A 16788-nucleotide genomic window follows, 5' to 3' on the forward strand; every position below is an offset into this window, starting at 1 on the left:
TGGTCGCTAGAGGAGACTTCACTTTATCGCTTCCAAGTGGTTTGGAAGTTGTTTTGAGAAATGTTTTGTATGCTCCTAGTTTGACTAGGAACATTATTTCTGTGCACCTTCTTAGACAATGTAACTTTGACTTTAAATTTGTAAAATCAGAAATGCATGTATCATCTAATGGTATCTTTTATTTTAAAGCTGTACCAAACAACGGTATTTATGAATTGGTTCATGACAATACCTTAAATAGCTCATTATATCAAACTTCCACTAAAAGACTCAAAAAGGATTTGAGTGATTCCTACATTTGGCATTGTCGTCTTGGACACATAAACAAGAATCGTGTAAATACTCTCCAAAAGAATGGTCTTTTGAAAACAAATGAGTTAGGTTCGTTTGATGAGTGTGAATCTTGTATTCAAGGCAAGATGACCAAAGAACCTTTTAAAGGTACAAATGAAAGGGCTAAGGACTTGTTAGGTATCATACATACGGATGTATGCGGACCTCTCAAGCCCACAGTAGGAATAGTGAAAGGTACTTCATTACCTTTACTGACGATTTTAGTCGATATGGGTATGTGTATCTAATGAAACACAAACATGAAGCCTTTGAAATGTTCAAGGAATTTCAAAATGAAGTACAAAATCAGCTCGACCGAACAATCAAGGTACTCCGCTCCGATAGAGGAGGCGAATACCTAAGTGATGCTTTTCAAAGTCATCTTAGAGATTGTGGAAATATTTCACAGCTCACTCCTCCTGATACTCCTCAACATAACGGAGTATCCGAGAGGAGGAATCGAACACTGTTGGACATGGTTCGATCAATGATGGCACGAAGCTCACTACCACCATCATTTTGGGGATATGCGCTACTTACAGCGGCTCGTATTTTGAATATGGCCCCGACCAAAAAGGTGGATCGAATACCCTATGAAGTGTGGCATGGAAAGGTTCCATCCTTTTCATATTTAAGGGTATGGGGATGCATAGTTTATGTTAAACGTGACACCCCAAATAAGCTTGAGGCTCGATCCATCAGGTGTATCTTCATAGGATACCCAAAGGATGATATAGGATATATATTCTATGATCCTAGTGAACAAAAGGTGTTTGTTTCACGCAAAGGATACTTCTTAGAAACTAAGTTCCTTATGGAAGGACCTAGTGAAAAGAGAGTGGAACTTGAAGAGGTTCAAGAATCACTGGATGATACACAGTTGGTCGATACTAGTTTTCAACACGAGGATGTTGAAAGTGATCAAATGGTTGATCATACACACGTTGCTCGCAGATCTAGTAGGATTAGTCAACCTCCCGAGAGATATGGATTTCTCGTGGATGATTGCTACTTGGTCGATTCGGATGAACCGATCTCCTACAAAGATGCTATGTCACAACCTGATTGTGACAAGTGGCTTGAAGCCATGAGCGCCGAGATGCAATCCATGCACGATAACCAAGTTTGGGAATTGGTTGATCGTCCACTTAACTCCAAACTGGTTGGATGTAAGTGGGTCTTCAAGAAGAAGACCGATATGCATGGAAATTTAGATACTTACAAAGCACGACTTGTAGCAAAAGGTTTCACGCAAACTCAAGGGATTGATTATGATGAAACCTTCTCGCCGGTCGCGATGCTTAAGTCGATCAGGATATTATTTGCCATTGCAGCTCATTTTGATTATGAGATATGGCAGATGGATGTCAAGACCGCTTTTCTTAATGGATATCTTGAGGAAGATGTCCATATGGTTCAGCCTGAAGGTTTTGTCGATCCATCTAATCCTGACAAAGTATGTAAGTTAAGGAAATCAATCTACGGGTTGAAACAAGCATCACGGATGTGGAATCATCGTTTCAATGAAGAAATCAAAGCGTTTGGTTTCGTCCAAAACGGTGATGAGGCGTGTGTGTATAAATGGGCTAGTGGGAGTATAGTCATGTTTCTTATTTTGTATGTCGATGATATACTTTTATTTGGAAATGATATACCAAGTATGGAAAGCGTTAAAGCGTGGTTAAGTAGTCGTTTCTCAATTAAGGATCTTGGAGAAGCGACATATATCTTGGGAATAAAGGTCTATAGGGATAGACAAAGGAAATTGATCGGACTCAATCAAAGTGCATACATTGATAAAATCCTGAAAAGGTTCAGGATGGAAAACTCTAAGAAAGGTTTGGTACCTATTCCTAGAGGAACCGTGTTAAGCTCATCCCAAAGTCCTAGCTCTAAGGAAGAGCAGGATAGGATGAAGCATGTTCCTTATGCTTCGGCAATAGGATCTATTATGTATGCAATGATGTGCACTAGACCGGACGTCTCGTATGCTTTAAGCATAACGAGTAGATACCAGCACAACCCAGGTGACAGTCATTGGATGGCTGTCAAGAATATATTAAAATACCTTAGAAGGACTAAGGATATGTTTTTAATATATGGGTCTGGTGAGGAGGAACTCGTCGTAAAGGGTTACGTGGATGCGAGTTTCCAAACTGACCGAGATGATTCTCGGTCACAGTCGGGATATGTCTTCATTTTGAATGGAGGCGCTGTTTCTTGGAAGAGTTCGAAGCAGGATGTTGTCGCGTTATCCACTACAGAATCTGAGTACATCGCCGCTTCAATGGCAGCCCAAGAGGCTGCATGGATGAAAAAGTTCATCATGGATCTAGGGATTATCTCTACCATTCAGGAGCCCCTAGAGATATTCTGTGACAATGAAGGTGCTATTGCACAGATCAAGGAGCCTCGTGCTCATCAGAAAACGAGGCACATTGAGCGCAGATTCAACTACATAAGGGATGAAGTTGAAAAGAGAAAGATATGTATTCATAAAGTTCATACCGATCAAAATATTGCGGACCCACTCACGAAGCTCCTCGATAGGCCAAAGCATGAGGGTCATGTTTGTGCATTAGGACTTCGGTATTCTAGTGAGTGGATTTAATCTGTATTTAGTGTTTGTATAAGAACGAATGTAATGGGTATCTCATGAAAATTAATTATGTTTTAATTATTCAATGAGTTATGTTCTATATTTGCATGTTTAATCCATGAATGACTTATGTTGTTCTAAACGTCCGTAGTCGATCATACTTGTGGGAACAAGTATGAAGGTAAGACTATTATGAACCCGGATTGGTTGATATTCATGTGATGAATATAGGGCATAGGTTTGCCACCAAGGTTCATAGATATTTGTGGGATACAAATATTGGACATGATCCGCTCTCAAGGATCACTGCATGGAGTTAGTGCAACTGATCATAAGTAATCCTTGAGTAAAGGAGAGTATCATTGTGTCCTTTGACCTGAGATGCATATCGGATCTGGTTTTTCATCAAGTCTGATATCTTTACTCTCTTCTTTGTTATTTCAGTAACACGATGACGTGTAAGAAAGAGCTCAGATATCATATGAGATGTCAACGAGGATGTATGCAGTCAAGATGGAATTTGTTCCTCTTATGTGTTGAGAGTTTAGATGTCTAAGGCCTGTTAAGTTAAATCATTGAGAGAATGATCACTCTGTGTCTCTTCGATTTGACAGGACATCTAGTAACAAAGGGATATAATGATAAGACTTACCTATATCATATCAAGTATGGACTTGAAGGGGATGATGTTATTGAATGGCACTTAGTCAAACACACTAGGGGTGGTGACCTGTTGTTAGGCGGTATTCACCATTAGCATTAACTTCTTATGAGTCACGTGCAAGTGGGAGATTGTTGGAATACCGTATGCCCGAGACACATAATTAGGTTAATGTGGCTAGTTGTGTTTGATCCAAGTCGGGTCATACCCAATAACGAGTTAGACACACACCAATTATGTATTTGTTAAGATAAGATCTATGAGACAAATACAGAACACGATACATTCAGAAAATCGGGTTTCTGAATACTTACTTGAAAGTGTTAAATAAATTAATTGGTTAATTTATTTATTCAAATAATTATTATTAGAATGATTATTTAACTATGTGTTCTTTTATAAAATGGTTTATAAAAGATGGGGTGTTTATATATTTTATAAAGTATAAAATAAATAAAATAAAATAAAATAAAATAAATATATTTGGGGCCGGTTTTGGGTGGGCCCCACACCCCATGATTTTGGTCAATATCTTGTCATGGATTTGGTATGGGTTACTTGACCAAAAACACCTAACACCATGTCTTGATTTGATGGAATGATGATATAAAGATCAAGATCATAAAATACTTTCAAGTAACAAAAAACCACACAACTCTTTCTTTTCTTTCTTCTTGTTTTCGGCCAAGACAAAAGGAAGAGGCTCGGGTCTCGGTTTTTGGTGTTCAAGCTCCCTAACATAGCTCGGTGTGTGTTGGAGGCTCGGGGTATATTCCGTTTGAGGATTTTCCTTTGAAAGTCTAGCATCAACATCATCATCTTCTTCAACCATCAACTACATCTCTTAAAGGTTTAAGAATGTAAGTTTTACAAGCTTTGATAGTTTAGTTTTTCCGTATTACTTGATCCTTGCCTCGGGTTTCTAACATATAGATTATTGGTAATCTTATGACATGAATAAACTAGGTTGTTCATGAACACATATCATATAAACTTGTAATATATATATATATATATACATATGGATAGATATGTTTAGTTTGTAAATATCACGCTTCCGCCTTAATTGTGACTAGTTAAATGGTTAACTAAGTATAAATTATCCATAGAAACCCAACATAGCCCACAGTTGGTAGAACAGGAATATTATACAGCTGGCTGTACCTGCTTGGAAACCTACATTCGGCTATAAATACTCCAACACCTTGGAACGGTATCATTATCTTATATCTTCACATATTATCTGATATATGCTCTAGCTATTTCTCTTAATATACACTTATATTCAGAGCAATCTAGTCTGATTCTCACGCCGGAAGGTGGTCACAAGGAGGTACCCCCCCTTCTCAGTGACGAGCTCACGGTGTCTGTTTTGCAGGTCAAGAAGAATAACCATCTTTGCCGGACCTAACCCTCGTGGGAAACATCTACTTAACCCCCAAATTATCCGTAATCTGCCGGGGTCACTTAGTGTTTCTTCATTGGACTATCTCTTTTATAATATATATATATATATCCACCTTTAATGCTAAAATTAACTAAGCAATTTTGCTTTAAAAAGTAATGTTTATATATTTAAAATCAAACTTAACCTAATACTATGACATATATTAGATGTTATTTTATTACAATTAAGTTTGTTCTTACATATGAAAAACTCACAAATTCATAATCTGGATTTTTGGATGAATAGAATCATTAACTAAACGGTGTAAACTCTAGAAGCGCCATATGCTTTTGACAACTATCTTGGCACCATTATACCAAAGAGTCTTATGGTCATTTTAAAGAATAGGGCATATGAAATGATTTGTAGATCATATGTGAACATGATATTTTTGGCATCTATATACTCTTGAACTTTGGATAGCATATACGTATATTCATGTTGATATACATGCACACATGACTACATACATAATTTTTTTAACGATCAACAAAGCCAACCACACGGGTTTTGGCAAAAGACCACGCACAACCACGATTGCAGATAGTGCTGGTGACTTGATCTGCCACCAATTTCTTGAGAAATTCACCACTCTAAGGGCGAAAAAACCTTGACTCGCGCTCGACATTTTATAATGAACGAGACTTGAATCAACAATCTTCTCTAGAGAAACTAACTAGAGTACGCAAGAGTATTGACATGCATATATTATTTAGCCCAAAATTTTCAAATCATCTTCATATTTTTTTAATCAAACTTCTTAACAAAAAGTATATAAATATTATACTATTTTCTATCTTATCATTTTAACCTTTCGTTATGGAAATATGAATCTACCTCATTAAAGTGTCGTTTATATTAATTAAAAATAAATAATAAAAAAGAGATACTATATAACTTTTGGTAGTGGTGGTCTCCACACACAAAGTTACAAATCTAGAAAAAAAGCCACAAAAGTTGGGCCCCTCCTTTATGTTCTTTTCGTTTTCCATAATACCAGGATAATTACTTAATTAAATTTAGTATTAGCAATACAAAACCAATGTATTTTTTCTGACAAAGTCCTTAATTTTTAGTATATAAAACAAACATACTTTCTGTTATTTTTAACATAAAAGTCCGTTAACCTTATTTACATACAAAAGTCCCTCGTTAATTTTGAAACAAAATTTTGAATTTTTTTACTTAATTGTATGGGTGCAAATGAGCCTAATCCGAACTTGACTAAGCTCATGCTTGGCTGGTTTTAACTTACATGAACTCGAACTTGACTCGCTTTAGTTTTTTTTAGTTCAAGCTTCGATAATGGATCGTATTTTCAGGCTCAAACTCGAAATATGCTTGACTCATTAAAAAATTTGTAAATAAATGATTCTTATCGTTGTTTTTAGTGTAATTTGAAAAATAATGTGTTCATGTTTCATCCAATTATAATTTTTGGTGTATAAAAACAGAAAATATATATGCTGGTATTTTATGTGCAAATTAATATTAAGTGATTTTTACAGAAATAATTAGACTATCATCAATGCATCGCATTTGGTGAGATGGAGTGTGACGTGGAAGAGAGACTTGGAAATATTTGTGAGTAAGTAGAGTATTTAATGAAAAAAAAAAAGATTGATGAAATAGAATGTTTTATGACGATACGCTGATACGGTAAAAAATGTTGTAAAAAATTTTCATGTTGCGGGTTTTAGAAAGTATATTTGTTTTTATGCGTAAAAGACGGTTAAGTGACTTTAACGCTAAAAAAACATAAAATGTGTTAGTTTTTATTAATGGTGTTTACCTTTAAATTTATTAATGATTTATAAATAAAAGTCACTATGTTGGTAATTATTCAAAGTTGTAATATTATAAAGGTACTACCATTTGACATAAAGTTTTTTTTTTTTTTTTTTTTCAAATTCTTGAACAAAACTTTTGTAACAAAATCTTTTGAATAGATGTAAATTGTTTCCTACTGATGCCTGATATTCTTGAATTTATGTAAATTATTTATTACTTTTCATTTTAAAATAACTTTATATTAGCTTAAACATCCTTAACAAAAATGATTAATGCTGTTTTATATCCAATATAAGCATTTGATAAAATGCATCAAGTCTTTAATATAACCAAGTACTGTATGTTGATTAATGTTTTGTAAGTTATATGCATGTATATATTTTTTTTCCTATGCTCTCTGCTCAGGTAAGACGAAGACCATAAATATATAAGGGTCCAACACCCTAAAAAATGTATGTTAGTTTATATGTGGATAGCTTTTACATCAATTGACTGGTGTCATAATTTCAATCAACAGTCTAAACCATTAGCTTGAGATTTGAATAAAAGTTAACGCTGTTAAACTTTTTTTACGAATGTCCAATGAGATAAAATGTTTAAAATCATGTGGAACTTCCGATAAGAATATTCTCTAGTGGGATTAATTGGCTAACCGTACCAAAGCAAGATTATTAAAATCCAATTTGTCAACTACGAATTATAGGAGTGATTTTCATAAAATTGTAAATTGATGATTTTCATATATATATATATATATATATATATATATATATATATATATATAACTTCAATGTACAATTTCTCTTTATGTATAATTTTGATGATACATGATTCATTCTTATAATTCAAAATACCAGGACCGGGTCATCTTATAAATTGGCATTAGTAAATAATAAAAAAAAGGATCATAATGGTATTTTCCATAGCCTTAAATATATTATCATGTTAATTTATTTGAATTTCTAAAAGCAAGCAATCATAATAATTTTAATAACGTTGTAAAAGCAATGCATGATTCATTTTGATGCTAGTTCTCCTTTTTAGCTTTATTTTGTCTCCTGCAGAAAAATTATAAATTCTTTCACATAGTTTAATGTTAAAGTTATTTGATGCAGGAGCGCTACCCTTTAAGTTTATTTTATACCAAGGCAAAAACCCGTTTTACTAATCCTATAATTCCTTTTAACGACCAATAAATCCTGCCACCCGGGTACACCCGTTGGCAAAAGGTCACCAATAAATCCTGGCCACCTACGATCGTAAACAGTGCTGGTGACCAACCACCATCAATTCCAGAGGAAACCCACTGTCCGAAGGCTCACTATGGTAAAACCTCTAGGACACGCATGACATTTTGTCACAAACAAGATTCGAGCCCGTAACATTTTGTTACAAATGAAACTACCGTTGATGGTTGGACCAATTGGGCAATTGGTTTATAGTCATATAGATAAAAGATAATCACATTGTCAACCGGAAATAAGCTGAAAAACAAAAACCATAGTGCAAAATTGTTTTGTTGGTAATTTAAGATCAATATGGGGGTTAAGTTGTTTTAGTAATTTTCTCCTTATAGGATTGATTCTCTAATACTCCTGTATAATATTCCCACTTTCTGGTTATTTTTACATTGTTTTGATAATTAAGTTATGAAGAAATTGTGAATACCCATTTGAGATTCGTTTGTCGTAATTGTGAATACCCATTTAAGTTATATATGCTGATGTGTTATAAGAGTTTTTGGTCACATGATTAATCAAGATTCCCATGGATATAAAGACCTTATAGGCTTATAGTTCTGTTACTTATAGAGACAAAATGCAGTTGTTATCCGTCTTAACCTATGTGATATAGTGATTAAACTCATGCTACAAGAGGCATGAGCCGGCATGAGAACTCAAGCCCGCATAGGAATTACTTACGTAGGTGATCTAGTCTAAACCAAACATCTAGGGTGATGATAGGGATGAAGTAAATATTGTTAGCGGAGTTATCAAGGTATTAATGGTGAAACTCTTGATAACCTTTTACACGTAGAGAAAGCCAAATTTTAACTCAAAAGTTTACTCCTGAGTTTCATTTAATGAGAGAAAAGAAATGATTTGGAAGGGTTTAAATAAATTTTGTGTTCCAGAGTTTTTTTTAGAAAAGAAAGGAAGAGATGGGGAGAGGAGGGGAGGGGTTTTTAGTATATATTTCTTTCTTTCCAAATTGGAAAGATTTAAAGAGAAAGAAAGAGATTAAGATCAGGTTAATATTTCAATTCCATTTTTATCCCTATCAACAAAATGGCGGGATTACCTCCCAAACCCCGCCATGTATTCAACAAAACTTCCATGATATCTCCTATAAATTGCAGTCTCCCAACTCCTTCTCTGCCATTCATTGCTTCCACCATTGTTGAACCCGCTTCATTGCTTCCACAGCTAACATCTTTCTTTGCTTTTATATAAATCATCCATCACGATTCAATGACCTTTTTATATGTGTTTAACCAGCATTTTTTTGTCATAATTGCTGATTTTAATTCAATCTCACATCAATTTAATATGCTTTTGAAACTATCTGTAACCCTAATTTAAAAAAAACAAGTTTTTTTTTGTAAATCGTTTATTTTGGGGCAATCATAATTCATATTACTCATTCTATTCGGCTTAAATAAGAAACTTCTGTTAGCCTTAATTTGAATATTACGTATACTATTATTTATATTTTTACCCAAAACACAATTTGCAATGAGTTTTTTTTTTATATGTTTTGTTTCCATACAAGAGCATAATTGAAGTGATAGTGGGCTAAGAACTCTTGTTAGGAACCAAACCGTTAGTAACGATTCGGTTTGATTCGCTTAAAATTTGAATGGTTCGGTTTCGGTTTTAATGAAGAATAAAAAATCATTACAAACGGTTTGGTTCACGGTTTGGCTTAAAAACCGTCATAACTGAACCGTGAACACTCTAGTGTTTGCTACCGTGTATATTTTTGCCTTTATTCATCTAGTAATTTGTTGTTCAAATATACATGTGTTTTGCATTTATTATATATTTGTAGCTATTCAAGTTAGTGGTTTTTGTAGTATTGCATATTATTTTGATTGAGTTTATTTAGTTTCAGTTTGTTGTCAACTGACTTTGTTGTTTGTGTGTTTGTTTTCTTTATTCATGTTGTTATGTAATGGGTTCGCTAAGTTGTTACTAGGACTTGTCTATTTTGTTGTTTTGAAGTTCTCTTTCTTAAATATACAAATAATTGAGTCACGTTTTTTTGAAGTAGATTAACATAAGTAGGCAATTAGATTATTACATAAGTGTTTTAAACATATTTTCTGAGCTCTGTTTCTGTTTGTTTTAAGCATGTTTTTTTGTAGTAGATTAACATAAGTAGGCAATTATATAAGAAATTTGATGGATAATCAAAAACTCAAGGTAGTTGAACTTGTGTGAGCCAGACAACTGCAAGCAGCTCACTTGATTTGCTTATTGGTGGCTTTCGTTGCACTACATAGGCTGAAAACCAGAAATCGTGTTAATTTACCTACTAGAGATGAAATTTTACAAAGACGATATGTACGAAAAGAGATGTTACACGACCTTTTAAACGGCGGTAAATGTCGTGACCTTATTCGCATGAGTGAGAAAGCTTTTATGACATTGTGTAGTATCTTAAAGCTTGATGGTGACTTCAACCTACTCAACGCATATCAGTTGAAGAGCAAGTTGCAAGTTTTTTGCATACTGTAGATAATGATTTGAGAAACCGGTTGACCTCTTGGATATATCGTCGTTCCGTATCAACAACTAGCCGTTGCCTTCATAGAGTTTTGAAAGCTATTATATCATTAGAATGACGTTATCTTCAACAACCTAATGGTGAAATTGTCCCGAAAGAAATTTAAGAAAAAAATAGATTTTATCCTTTCTTTAAGGATTGCATCGGTGCAATTGATGGAACACATGTCCGCGTCAAGTACCTAATAAGGATGCTCCTAGATATCGTGGGCGTAAGGGATAACCGACAATAAATGTACTCGCTGCTTGTACATTTGACTTAAAATTTACATATGTGCTAACTGGATGGGAGGGTACAGCATCAGACTCTAGAATTATAAAGAACGCGTTTACTAGAGATGATAAATTAGTAACTCCAACAGGTAATATCGTGAAACGAAAATAATTAATTGTGCAATTATTAATTATAATACTAATTGCAACTTGTTTATAGGTAGATACTATTTAGTAGACGCTGGTTTACCTCATACGAGTACCCTAATGGCACCATATAGAGGTTTACCTCATACGAGTACCCTAAACAATGAAATTGATATGTCAAAGTAGTTTTAGGATATTACATCATAGAATTTCAATTTTATTTTGTATTGACTTTTATGGTTTTAATTCGTTTGAGATCTGGTTATTTATTAGTTATTTGTGTGTGTGCATATAGTAATTCAAATTTAGCATAAGCAACCATATATATATATATATATATATATATATATATATATATTTACATATGTGATTTCTCTTTGTGTTACCATGTAGAAGGTTATAATGAGCATGCACGAGATAACCGTAAAGAAGGAAATACTAAAGTGGACGGAAAATATGGATAATGCATTCATACAAGCCATGTTAACGCAACAGGATAAAGGCAATAGGATTAATGGAAATTTTACTACAAACGCATACAACAATATGGTTGAGGAGCTGAACACAAAGCTTCAAATGAATTTCTCAAAAAAGCATTTAAAGAATCGATTAAAAACGTTGAAAGAGCGTTTTTCTCAATGGTACGATTTGTTTCGAGGAACGTCATTGAGTGGGTTCTCGTGGAATTCGACTACTCAATTAATTGAAGCAGAGGATGAAGTCTGGAAAAGATTAATAGAGGTATGCTTTAATTTAGGGGTTTTATTTTTGTTCATTATTCGGGTTGTTTAGTCGGGTTATATAGGTTGGGGTGTAAAATAAATTAACTCCAAGACCGATCCATGTTCAAGCGGGTTGATTGGATTTCGGTTAAATGGATCGGGTTATAGTAGGCCGGTTTTTTATCAACAAATAAAAATAATCTAAAAAGTTAACATAGTAGATCAATAGATATTAAAAATAAACATGCATGCTGTAGTTTGTGTTGGTTGTTTACGGGTTAAGATAGATTGGGTCTCGGGTCACCTCGGTGAGGTCAGCCTTATCAGTTCTACAATGCATTTGAGTATGTTCTGGATGATGTTTATATGCACCACTAGCGGTTAATAAGTGTGCATAGGTCCAGATCACTGCGATCGTTAAAAGAAGCGCGAACAGCTTCCAATATTGATAGCTGTTTTGCCTGAAACTGTTTCAGGTACTGTTTTCCAAACCAGAAATTAGATCACATATAAATTAATCTAAATTTAATGTACTTCAGTCGGATTAAATGATTTATACTAACCTGAGCGAATGTGACAAAAAGAATTAGCATTGGCATGCCAAATTTAACACATATTCCAACCTATAAACAAATTGAGTAAAGTATTAAGCTTTTATGCCAAAAACAACACTGGGTTGACTTTCAAAGTCAACTGTTTGAACCTAGCCTGATCCCGAGAACGAGCATCACTTATGAACCTTGGGCTAGCTCGAGGGAGACTAAACTAACGTATTGTTTATATAATTGTTTAGACATTTATTAATATACATAAAATTATGATAAAAAACTAATTTTGTTTAATAAACAAGCTAGGTCTTAGTTTGACTTTTCATACTGTAACTGACTCGTGAGCCCATTAATTTATATAACTTTAACTAACTTTTGTCTAATATATTAAATATATGTTTCTATACACAATATTATTATAAAAGTAAATAAATAATATATATTATGTTATATTCAATATTAAAACTAATTCTCTTGATTTTGTTAAACAGTCGAAGCCTGATGCTGCAGTGTTGAAGATAAAGAAAGTATCAAACTTTAATGAAATGCTAGAACTGTTTGCAAGGGACAGGGCATCCGGTGTACAGGCTGAAACTGCTAAAGAGAGAAATGCCCGATTGCAAAGGAATGACAACGTTAACTTAGAAACAATTCCAGAAGTAGCTGATTTCTTAACTACAAATGATGTAATATTGGAGAGCCAGTATAATAATAATGATGATGTTCAAGTAGTGCATCCTACTTCTCCTCTACATGAGCATTCTTCAAGTGCAAAGAAATTTAAGAGTAGAAAAAGGAAAGTTGAATAAGAAGAAGATCTGATCACTATGATTATGAAAAATGTTGGTAGCGTGACTAATGCTATTTTAGAAGGCAATAAAATACTAGAAAGAGTTTATCATCAAGAGTATACGGGTGAAGAAATTTACAATGCATTGGAGCCGATGGGTTTGGAATCCCATGAAATACAAAGAGCTTTAAGGTACTTGGTGGCCAACCAAGCAGACGCAAGTGCGTTATTTAGTTGTCCTCCCCAGGTTCGGTTGGGTTTACTAAGAGATATGATGGGTTCCGGTAACTAAGCGAGTTTAAGATACAGTTTATTTCGTTGAAGTTTTTTATTAAATAACTGTGCATTTATGACTTTTATTTCTTTGTCGGATATTTTACTATTTGTGTTGGATCTTGGGATATTTCTTTTGTCAAATTCTCAAGTTAATTTCTTTCTCTTTTGTCTGCAGTGCTGTTAGAACTTTAATAATATTTATCTATATTTTTGTTTTTATATAACTACTTTATTCAAGAGCAGACTTCTGGTGCTGCCAAAGACAGTCAATCCAAATGCTTAACATGCCCATATTGTTTCAACTATGGATAAGTTGCTTTTTCATCAAAAGTAATCATAAAAACAAGATGTAAAGGTTCATGTATATCATCAGTGAGTACATTGACGAAGAATAATGTTTAATACTAAATCACATCTTTGTAATGGAAGCAGATTTTTACTCTAGCTGGGACTCTTAAGTGATCAATTTTACTAAAGGGTGTAATAGTAAAATTGTAGCTTTCTTTTCTTTTCATTCCGACTTGGGAACATACACGAATGTTTAATTTCTCTTCTTTTCTTTCGAGTTTCATTAAACTCTGGAACACAAAAAAAATTACAACTTTTCTTTTCATTTAGTTTCTTTTCACTCATAATTTCCTTTCATTTCTTTTCTCTCATTAAATGAAAAAGGGAGGAAGAAGGCTATCCATTTTGTTTCATTATGACTAATACGACGACCCTTTTTTTAATATATGGGACAAAGGAAGAGTTTCATGAGTTTATGACAGAAATAACTAAACTCAAAACCATTCTTATGGAGCTTGATTGCTCTATAACTACTAGATTCATGGCAATCTCTATCTGCTTTAGGTTACTACAGTTTATCTGTAAGATTTCTGTTATAGAAAAATGTTCTAAAAGTTAACTCGCAAACCGACTTGTAGGATCCAAAAGAAGAAAGAAATATGTATATTCATTCTAGATTTTCAACATTTGTGTCTCTAATGATTCCATATTTTCCAAAATATCCAAATACCATATCCATCATATATAAACCTAAAAGTGAAAAATAAAATATGAAAATCATCATTCACTCCAATTTTCATCTCTCGTCATCACAATTTCATCATTCTTCAAGTTGAATTAATTGCTGAACTACTTTCCTCAAGTGGACTAGCATTTATATTTTGTTTACCATGAGAACCTATACCTAAGTTTTTATATTTTGGAAATAGTATTTGTTTAAATTTAAAAATTTGAGACCTTATCTTTTTTTTTTCCTGAACGGCAGATGTTACGTCTATTTCTACTAACTTCCTCCTAAATTACACCAATTTCCCCTTCCTTGAGATTGGACCCAAGACATACGAGGCTTGCACCTCTACCATGTGGGTTAGCTTGCACCTGACATATTGATTGATATAAATATTGATTACACTCTATGGTCATAGTTGTTTAGTACGTGGTTAGGATCTAATTTGCATATTCTTCTTTTGTTATTTAAGTTTGCTGAAGTGATAAATAGTCCATGGACTTATATCTTTTGTTGAACAGCCAAGCGACTTTTAGTCATCACAAAATATAAGGGAAAGCTACCAGCAAGTAGCTCCCAAAAAAACCAGTTATTAACTTATTATACTAAAACACATGCAGCCAAATAACACCAAATGAATGTGGATGTTGATGGACAAAAATCTGGAAGTAACAGACGATTTTATAAAAATATCAAAACATTAATTCCAAATAAACGAACAAACAAATACATAAAGAAATGCAAACATACATAATCCTGGTCTTTCTTTTTCAATTCTTAAATATTAATGATCGATTGAGACCCAACCAACTTGCCTTTGTTTCTTTTATATGATGTTGTAGCCTTTGTTAAAAATTTATTATTTTATTTTATTTATTTTGATTGAATGATTCACATTCCTTAGAATTCGGTTTACGCTTTCGTGTCAAACGGGTAATGTAAAACGAGTCAACTAAGCAAGAAAGTCTCCAAAGTGTATATTTATAAGGTGAAGACTTCTAAATCATTTAATCAAGAATATTTGAAATAATATAACTTTTTTCTATATATAAATAAGTAAAAAGCTTTTCTAAGAAATATCACGTAGTTAAAAGTGTGCACCTCTATATTAAAGAGAGCAAAAAAGATGATATACACCTATCACATTTACAAGCTAGTGAAGTGACACCTATTTTTATTTCATCTTATCTCACTAGTATTTACAAGGTCTAAAAAACTCACATAATAGTTAAAATAAGCTATTACAAACACATCTTCAAAAAAATATCAAAGGTTTGAATTAATGTCTTATGTGACGGTTCAACTGCGAGACCAACTGTAGTCATAATGTGGAAAACGCCACCACCTCCTATTTCATTGGATGGTTTCTTTCCCTGGCCCCTCCAATTTCTTCAACCAACGTTTTCTTCACAACATGGGGAGAGTTTTGAAGGCCAAAATGCTCCAAAAACACCGAGGGGCGGCGATGTTCCCCGGCTTTTTGGACCAAAATGCCGGCCACAACTTTCCACTATGCACGGTCTGATACAAACTAAAAAAATGGGTTGGCCAATTTGTACCTTGGATAAGTCTAATGTTACAGGTGAATTCACTTTCTTTTTTGACATCTTTAGTTAGTCATGGGATTGATCTTCAAAATACAAAAAGTTAAATAAATAAAAATAATACCTCATGTAAGTTTCAAGCGGCTATCTTTATCGATCCAATTTTTACTGGGAGACTTTCTTAGGTCTTGACTCTTGAGCATGAGTTGACTTGGTGTAATGGGCGTGAGTGAAAGTTGGGCGATCTTTGGGCTACATTTTGAAATTTCTTGCGGAAGAAGTCATAGTGAGGTAACGCTTTATAATAACTTAGACTATTAGACAACTATATATGTGTTATACTAGTGGGGACTGGGGAGGCCTGCGTGGGGCGAGTAGGGTTGTGAGAACACAATCACCCTCCTTTTTATAGCTAATTCGTGTGGTGAATGGCTCCCTCTTACAGCACATCAATCAACTTAAAATTGACCATTTCCAATAATTTGAGCATTGTTGAACTCAATGAAATGATGGATGAGATACTATTCGATGACTTGCATACTTCATGTCCAAGAACTAAAAAAAATGCTCACTTAAATCATGGTCATAAAGGTGGACACAACCATTCGATAGACGTATGTTATATTTCATCTTATTTACATTTTTTAATATCAAATTTAGTTATTTAAATTTTAAGTTATCTAATTTTCATTTTATTTTATTTTAAACAACTAAAATATAATTTGTATGGAAATATTAATAAAGAAAGAAAACTGGAAAATAATGAATATAACATATGTTGAGTAAAGAGAGAAACGTTAGAGGAGGTGACAAAGAATGAAGAATGATTATAAGATCCACATCGTCAATGAGTTACCTTACTACTAAAAATGGATTTTAACACATTTATAATACATGAAAAAATAACAAAATTG

The 16788-nt window shown here is 33.5% G+C and overlaps 1 pseudogene; it reads left to right on the forward strand.

Moving 5' to 3' along the window:
* The first annotated feature begins 11203 nt into the window (after window positions 1-11203).
* On the forward strand, window positions 11204-13945 carry LOC143575539 (uncharacterized; annotated as a pseudogene).
* The last annotated feature ends 2843 nt before the right edge of the window (window positions 13946-16788 follow it).

The sequence above is a fragment of the Bidens hawaiensis genome, unplaced genomic scaffold (assembly GCF_021521415.1).
Source record: "Bidens hawaiensis isolate Kalapana, Puna unplaced genomic scaffold, B.hawaiensis_p1.1 tig00027531_1, whole genome shotgun sequence".
In the NCBI taxonomy this organism is placed as follows: domain Eukaryota; kingdom Viridiplantae; phylum Streptophyta; class Magnoliopsida; order Asterales; family Asteraceae; genus Bidens; species Bidens hawaiensis.